The 7,476-nt window shown below is 53.2% G+C and overlaps 2 pseudogenes; both read right to left on the reverse strand.

Moving 5' to 3' along the window:
- Positions 1 to 520: 520 nt before the first annotated feature.
- Positions 521 to 2,783, reverse strand: LOC103746843 (annotated as a pseudogene).
- A 194-nt stretch (positions 2,784 to 2,977) lies between these two features.
- LOC103746844 lies at positions 2,978 to 3,655 on the reverse strand (annotated as a pseudogene).
- Between the last annotated feature and the right edge of the window lie 3,821 nt (positions 3,656 to 7,476).

Here is a 7,476-nt window from a genome sequence, read left to right on the forward strand (position 1 = left end):
GTCTTTGTCCAATTTTTTTACTCCAGAGGCAAAGGAAGGGGAAGAGGATGTGGGCCGCAGGTCCAGAGCCATCAGCCATCCCTTTGCAGATGTGCAGGAGGCACCACACACTCACAAACACTCAGAGAAACAAATAAATACTGCCGGGCAGGCACAGGTGCCCCACCGCTGTCCTGTTTCTGCAGGCTGACGGGACGTTGGAGGCTGCAGGCTGTGCTCCGCTTTCTGGAGGTCCAGATCCTCTGCTGTACAGATGGAAGGCAAGTGCTTCCAGGAGGGTGGAGGCTAGCCCAGCTCAGCCCAGCTCAGCCCAGCTCAGTTCAGCTCAGCGTGCAGTGCTCCCGCCAGCTCAGACAGGTGCCCCACCGCTGTCCTGTTTCTGCAGGCTGACGGGACGTTGGAGGCTGCAGGCTGTGCTCCGCTTTCTGGAGGTCCAGATCCTCTGCTGTACAGATGGAAGGCAAGTGCTTCCAGGAGGGTGGAGGCTAGCCCAGCTCAGCCCAGCTCAGCCCAGCTCAGTTCAGCTCAGCGTGCAGTGCTCCCGCCAGCTCAGCTGCCGGCTGACCTTGCCGCGCCACTGCTGCAGGCTGCGTTCCAAGAGCTCATCTTCTTCCAGCGTGATCTGCTCCTTGTGGTCCAGGTTCCAGACCAGCTCATCTCTCTAGTTCACCAAAGACACCAGCTCTTCCAGCAAGAGCTGCTCCCGGTGCTGCTGCACCACCGTTTTTTGCCACTCTTCAATGGCCAACATGGCCCATAGCTCCCGGCTCAGCAGTTCAAACCTCCGCTCCAAGTCCTGCTCCTCAATGAGAAGCTGCAACTGGTCCTGCCTCCTGATAAGGGCGTTCTTCTTGTTGACCAGTGTGAACCACTCCTGGATCAGCATCTCTTCCTGCAGCCTGTTGGCACCTGATTCCATGAGGCTTCTCAGCTGCGTTTCCACCTCAGCTGCTCCGCCATCTATCTGTCTCTGCTTCTCTTCTAGGGCCTGAAGCTCTGCACACAGGTACTGACTTGTGTCCTGGAATCATTACAGTCCAGCCTCCTCTCCTGGACTTGGGGGGTGGCTCATCTGAAGGAGGGTTCCCACCAGAGGGCTGCTGCAGGGCTGTGTCTGTGAGTGGGCTAGGGTCAAGGCTGGAGTCGGGGCTAGGGCCTTCGGCAGCCCCAGGTCCCACAGGTCCGGTGCCTCCCGCAGCTCCATAGTCTGGGTCATCCACAGAGAAGGAGTTGCTGTTCCGCAGCCATGAACATCTCTTCTTTAGCAGATCTGCATCGCACACGTAGGAGAAGGAGCCGTGCGCACTGGGGTGGTGGCACAGGCCCGGACTCTCTGTTGACAGACGCCTGTCTCAGCTTCACAGCACCCAGCACACCCGACGCCCCAGCCCAGTTCATCAGCCCCTCTGCGGAGGCCATGGGCGAGCACACTCCAGGGAGGCTGGAGGCCAACTCTTCTCTGACAGCCTTGGCCTCGCCATCCTTGGAGGCACAGCCAGGGTCTGCGTCACTGGAGGCAGCCTTGGATATCGCCCCAGCCCCGCTATTCTCGGCCTCTCTGGGCTCCTTGGATGCGTCGGTCCCGTGGCCGCACAGCCGCTGTGCCAGGCCACCGGCGTCCAGGTCGTCCTGCAGGCTCGGCTGGGCGCTGCCCACGTGGTAAGTGCCGGAGGCCCCACCGCCCTCCAGCTCCACTGGCTGTAGCTCCTGACCGGTGCAGAAGGCGCGGTTCTGCAACAGGTATGTCATGATGATGAGCTTGTCAGGCACCAACAGAAGCACCATGTCCACTGGCTCCAGCAGCCAACACATGCCCAGGGCCCGAAGCCATTAAAAGCCTGTTTGTTGTTCTGCTTGATGTTCAATGGATCAAAAGAGAAATAGTCAGTCTTGTCTGGGTAGAACCAGTGTAAAATAGCACAGAAAGCCAGGCCGTTGCACCAGGATGTGGTGAAATTGGTGATACGGACACCACGGTAGCCACTGGTGACCTCTTGACACCACTCTAGCAGGGACTGGCTGCAGCTGACCAGGGCAGGTGGTGCCTGGCTGCCCGGCAGCCTCCTGTCCTCTTCAGGCTCCTCTGGAGAAGAGGCCCCTGAGGGCCTGGGTACCCCAGCCCCTACCCCACTGGCCACCTGTGCCTCAATCAAGCTGGCTTCTGGGAGGCTTTCCTCAGCTTCTTTCTCCTTCTGGTTTCCCAAGACCCCAGATTCTGCTTCCTGGGCCTCAAAAATACCAGTTTTATTTTCCAGGGGCTCAGAAACTGCTACCTCTGCTTTCTGGGGCCCCAAAGTCAAAGATTTGGCCTCTGCTTCTCCCAACACGCTAGCCTCTGTCCTCTGAAGCCTCAGAACTTTAGTCTCTGTCTCTGGTGTCCTGGATACTTCTGCCTCTATTGCCTGAGCCCCTGAAACTCTTTGCTCAGTGACTGTGAGAGCTCCCCAGTTCCCAGTCTCCTGGATTGCCAAAGTTTCTGTCTTTGCCTCCTCCAACTCTCAAACTATAGTTTCTGTCCACTGGGCCCTCAGAACCTCAGCCTCTACTGTTCCAGCTTCTGGCCTGGAAGTCCCAGAATCCCCCACCTCTGTTTCCTGAGCCCTGGCTATTTCAGGTTCTATCCCTGGGATCCCTGAGCCACCAACTTCTATCTCCTGGGTTCCCAGCATCTCAGGCTGTGTCATGTCTATCCACAGAGCCCCTGATTCCCTAACCTCTGTCTCCTGGGCCTCCGATATCTCAGACTTTCCCATCTCAGCAACTATCACTGGACCCTCAAAACCCCCTATTTCTGCCTTCTTGGTCCTCAATATTTCAGCTTCTGTTGTTTCATTTTTTTATTTTTGGGATCCCCAAAGCCCTCACTTCTGTCTCCTGGACCCCCAATATCTTCAATTCTATTGTCTCAGTCTCTGTTCTCAATATCCTAGAACCCCCAGGCATTTCCTTGGCCTCCAAGAGTTCAGTCTCTTCTACCTCAGCTTCTGCCCCTGGCCCTTCTGGAGCCCCAGCTGAGATCTCCTGGGCTGGGGTGTTCTGGGCTCCCCTCTTCAACAGAGGAAGCTGTGGCATCTACAGCGGCAGTAGCAGGTCCGGGGGTCAGGGCACTGACGGCGCTGGGTGCAGCGTGGACAGAGGAACCTGGGGCTGGAGTGGGATGGATGATGTCAGCTGGGGAGGGTGCTCCGGGGGCGGAATCCCAGCCTGGAACAGAGCAGGGCTGGGGACGGTGGCAGCCCTGTTTGGCTTCACAGCACTTTCCTTTTGTTTGGGTCTGCATTCACATTGCCTGTGTTCTTCCAAGGACATCTCCCCCAGCTGACTGCTAGGGTACTGGATCATGAGGATCTGCATTCGGACTTGGTGCTGCCCAGTGGGCACCCATTCCAGGCTGTCGTCAGGGCAGCAGCCACCACAGCATTGCATGGTCACACAGCTGGGCACCCACCAGTTGTTTGGTCACACTGCCCATGAGCTCTATGCTCAAAGGCACCACCACCTCCCTGGGCTGGCAGATAGCATGGGTATAGACGTCCATCCAAGACACCACTTTTTTTTTTTTGGTGATCAGGGAATCAAGCTGGGAGACAGAGGCCTGGGCGCCAGCCAGCTACAGCAGTGTGGTGAGCAGCAGGCGGCGGAGTAGGGGGCTCATGGTGCCCGCTGGGGCCGCAGTCCGGGGGCTCCCACATCGCCCTAGCCTGGCCACGTGGGGTGCGGTGGCAGCCAGAGCCCTATGGCAGGGGCCGGGGCTCAGGGATCGGGGGCCAGGGGGCGGCGGCTCCTCCGCGGCCCCCTCCGGAGCCCTGGGCACAGGCAGCTCAGCCTAGTGCCGCGGCAGCGGCCGTAGGAGCCGAGTGGGCCGGTGGCCAGTGGTGGCGGTGGTGGTAGCGGCGGCGCTGTTGGGGCCCGGGCACCCCTCCCACGGGCGGCGGGGCTGGGGGTGGCGGGTCCCCGCTGGGTGGCTGGGCCATGGCACAGCCGGAGGGCTGCAAGTTCGAGTACCTCATGAAGAGGAGCTTGGTGACCATCGGGTGCAACTTGTCGCAGGGCTCGGTGGACGTGAGAATGGGCCACTCAAACTACATCTCTTGGCACCACCTACAGATCTTCATGCCCGGGGTGGCGGCCATGGCGCGGCTGCCACAGAGCCCGCGCAGCCCCAGCCGTGGGTTTTTTTTTTTTCCAGTGGCCGGAGAGAGGGATGGAGAGGGGTGGGAGATACAGAGAATAAATGGAAGGAAAAGGAGGAAAGGAAGGTTTAAAATAGAGAGCGTAAAGAAAAATACAAAACCAGACCCCCCCCCTCGGTAAGACAATTAGCCCATCAAGCACGCACCACATTGAATCACATTCTTCCGGACCGGTCCTTCTTTCACTCAGACATGCGCTGCAATCACCGCTCTCATTTTCAGGATCCCCGAGACTTCTCGTGATTCTCCAAATGGCGTCCGCTCGGACTTCCTCAGAGTAACAAGCTCGATTTTTTTTTTTTCCTCCTTAGGCGCCAGATTTGATGGTAGGCTTCCTTCCTAGGGCCAAGACACTTGGACCCTAGGGCCAGGGCTGGTTACATGGAATTTTACCTAGGTGTTGGGACTCAAACCCGGACTTCCTAGGTGCCGGGACTCGAACCTAGACTTCCCTGCTAGGGACTCAAACCTGAGACCAGACACGGGATGGTGATTCCCGCTTTATTCTGGATTTTACAGACACGAGGGAGCCACCCTCGATTCACACTGCCCTGTCTGGAGAAAAGAAACTCTGTCCCCATTCGTCCTTTGATCCCCAGAAGCCCCCCAAGAATCCCGGATGAGCCCCCAAAATGTTAGGGTCCATGACTCAGTGGGTCTCTTCTGGAGAACAAATGCACGAGTATGGAGATGCAAGAATCAAGCAGAGTTTTATTAAACCAGCTAGCTGGGGCCGACCGTCCTTTCCAAAACACACAGGTCTGGTTAGAGCGATCGACCCTGAGGCAATTTTAGGTAAAGATTATATAGGCTCCCACAACTGTTACACAAAAGCCAACGTTTATACAACCAATAGTTTCAAAGCAAGCATTTCACAAACCAATAACAAGAAAAATGTTACAACTCTCTTCAGGTGTCTCAATTGGGGAGAGATGGGTGGTATGTGCCTGGCACGACTCTTTCTTGTTATCTTGTGTAAGCAGACATGTCTTCGTGATATGACACAGATCAGGTCAGGCTCCAGGGGGGCAGAGCTGTAGTGATTGCCCCTATCTCTGGATGCCTGTGTCTCCAGTTGAGTTAATTGGTTACAAGCAGTAAATTTAAACAAGTAAATTTAAGCAGTAAATTCAGACAAGCTGTATATTCAAACAAGCAGTAAATTTCTCTTTCCCTAACAATTTATAGAAAGAAGAGTTTATTTGAGCTTACGGTTCCAGGGGAATTACAGTCCGTCATGCAGGGAGGCATGGTGGCTGGAGGTGGCTGGACCAGGAGAAGCAAGAAGCTAACCTCTCACATCATCACACAGGCACAGGAAGCAAGAGGGTGACTGGAGATCTGGCAACGCTTAAGAACTCTCTCACCCCACCCCCAGTGCTGTGTTTCCTCCACTATAGCCACATCTTCTAAAACCTCCCAAAACAGTGCCATCATCTGGGGAGAAAATGTCCAAACACTTGGAGCCTGTGGGGGACATTTTCATTCAAACCATCACATTCCATCCCCTGGCCCCCATAGGTTCATGACCATATAAAATGCAAAATGTGTTTAGTCCAACTTTAAAAGTCCCCCTAGTCATTATCAGTCTCAATACAATTCAAAAAGTCCACAGTCCAAAGTATATTCTGAGACTTACTTAAATATCTTAACTGTAAGTCTCTATAAAATCAAAAGACAAACTACATACTCCTAAAATACAGTGGAACTGAATATACATTACCATTCCAAAAGGGAGGAATGGAGGCATAGTAAGGAAATACCAGACCAAAAACAAGACCGAAAACCAGCAAGGCAAACACCAAATCCAATTTCTGGGACTTTACTCCCAAAGAGCTTTGATGGCTCAGCCTCTATAGCTTTGCTGCATGCAACACACATCTCTCTCCTGTCCTGGTACCACTCCGTGTGCAGGTTTTCTTGGCAGATGCCTCACAGCTCTGGCATCACAAGCTTCTTGGGGTCTCCATTGTCAACCAGGCTTCACGCAATGACCTATCAGAGCCTTCTCTAGGCTGGGGATTCCCTGCATCACACTGCCTGGCCTCTGAGGCTCTCTGAAACCTTGGAGGAAGAATTGATGACCCCTTCACTCTTCCATCTTACGTGCCTCTAAAGCTGGCACCAGGTGAATGACACTGCCAAGTTTGACTGCAAGTTTGGGATGGACGCCAGCCTGCTTTATCCATTTTAGAAGCTTTTCTCTTCCATGGCCCCTGCAGTATTTTCCTTTCACAAATTGGAGGTTTAACTGGGTGTGGTCTTGCCCAGGAGGCACTCTCCCCATTGTTTAAGGTTGAATCTCTAGGCCCCTCCTTAATCACTTTAATCTCCTTAATCACTTTAATCTCTTTATCATGGGATCTTCTCCATCACATGCAAGGTCTCCAACATTTATCTTCCTAGTGCTCTTTTTCAATCCATCCTGTACATTCTGTATTTCTTTCTGCCCTATTTGCTCTTTTTCACTGTAAATCTGTATAATATTCACCATTAATGCCACTCCACCATTTCTACATTAGACTTTCTTGAAATTTCTTCTGCCAGAGAAATTAGTCCATTGTTTTCCAACTTAGCCTCAGGCAAGCATTTAGGTCCAGGGCAGACTCTAGGCAGACTCTTTGCCAAAATACCCCAAGTGCTGCTTAAGTCTTTATTTCCCTCTGGAACTACATTGTTCTCAGCACTATGTTCTCCAAGGCCACTACTAGAATGGCCTGTTAAGCTCTGCTTACAGCAATCAACCACTTTTCTAGCCCAAACTTCCAAAGTCTTCCACATTTTTCTAAAACCCCACATGATCAGATCCTTCACAGCCAACAGCCCACTCTCTGGTACTAATTAATTACTGTATTAGTCACTTTTCCGTTTCTGTGATAGAAACACTGACCTGAGCAACTTATAAAAAGAAGAATTTATTTGAGCTTTTGGTTCCAGGGGAATTACAGTCCATCATGCAAGGAGGCATGGTGGCTGGAGGTGGCTAGACCAGGAGCAGCAGAAACTAAGCTCTCACATCATCACACAGGCACAGGAAGCAAGAGGGAGACTGGAGATCTGGCAAGGCTTAAGAACTCTCTCAGCCCACCCCCATTGCCATGCTTCCTCCAGGATAGCCACACCTTCTAAAACCTCCCAAAACAGCGTCGTCATCTGGGGACAAAATGTCCAAATTCTTGGAGCCTATGGGGGACATTTTCATTCAAACCCCCACAGAACCAGAATCTCAATTGTATTAAAACTAGAGGATTTTTCATTCAAAATGTTTTCTACACCAAAATCT

This window comes from Nannospalax galili, unplaced genomic scaffold (assembly GCF_000622305.1).
Source record: "Nannospalax galili isolate Female #2095 unplaced genomic scaffold, S.galili_v1.0 scaffold140, whole genome shotgun sequence".
NCBI lineage: Eukaryota > Metazoa > Chordata > Mammalia > Rodentia > Spalacidae > Nannospalax > Nannospalax galili.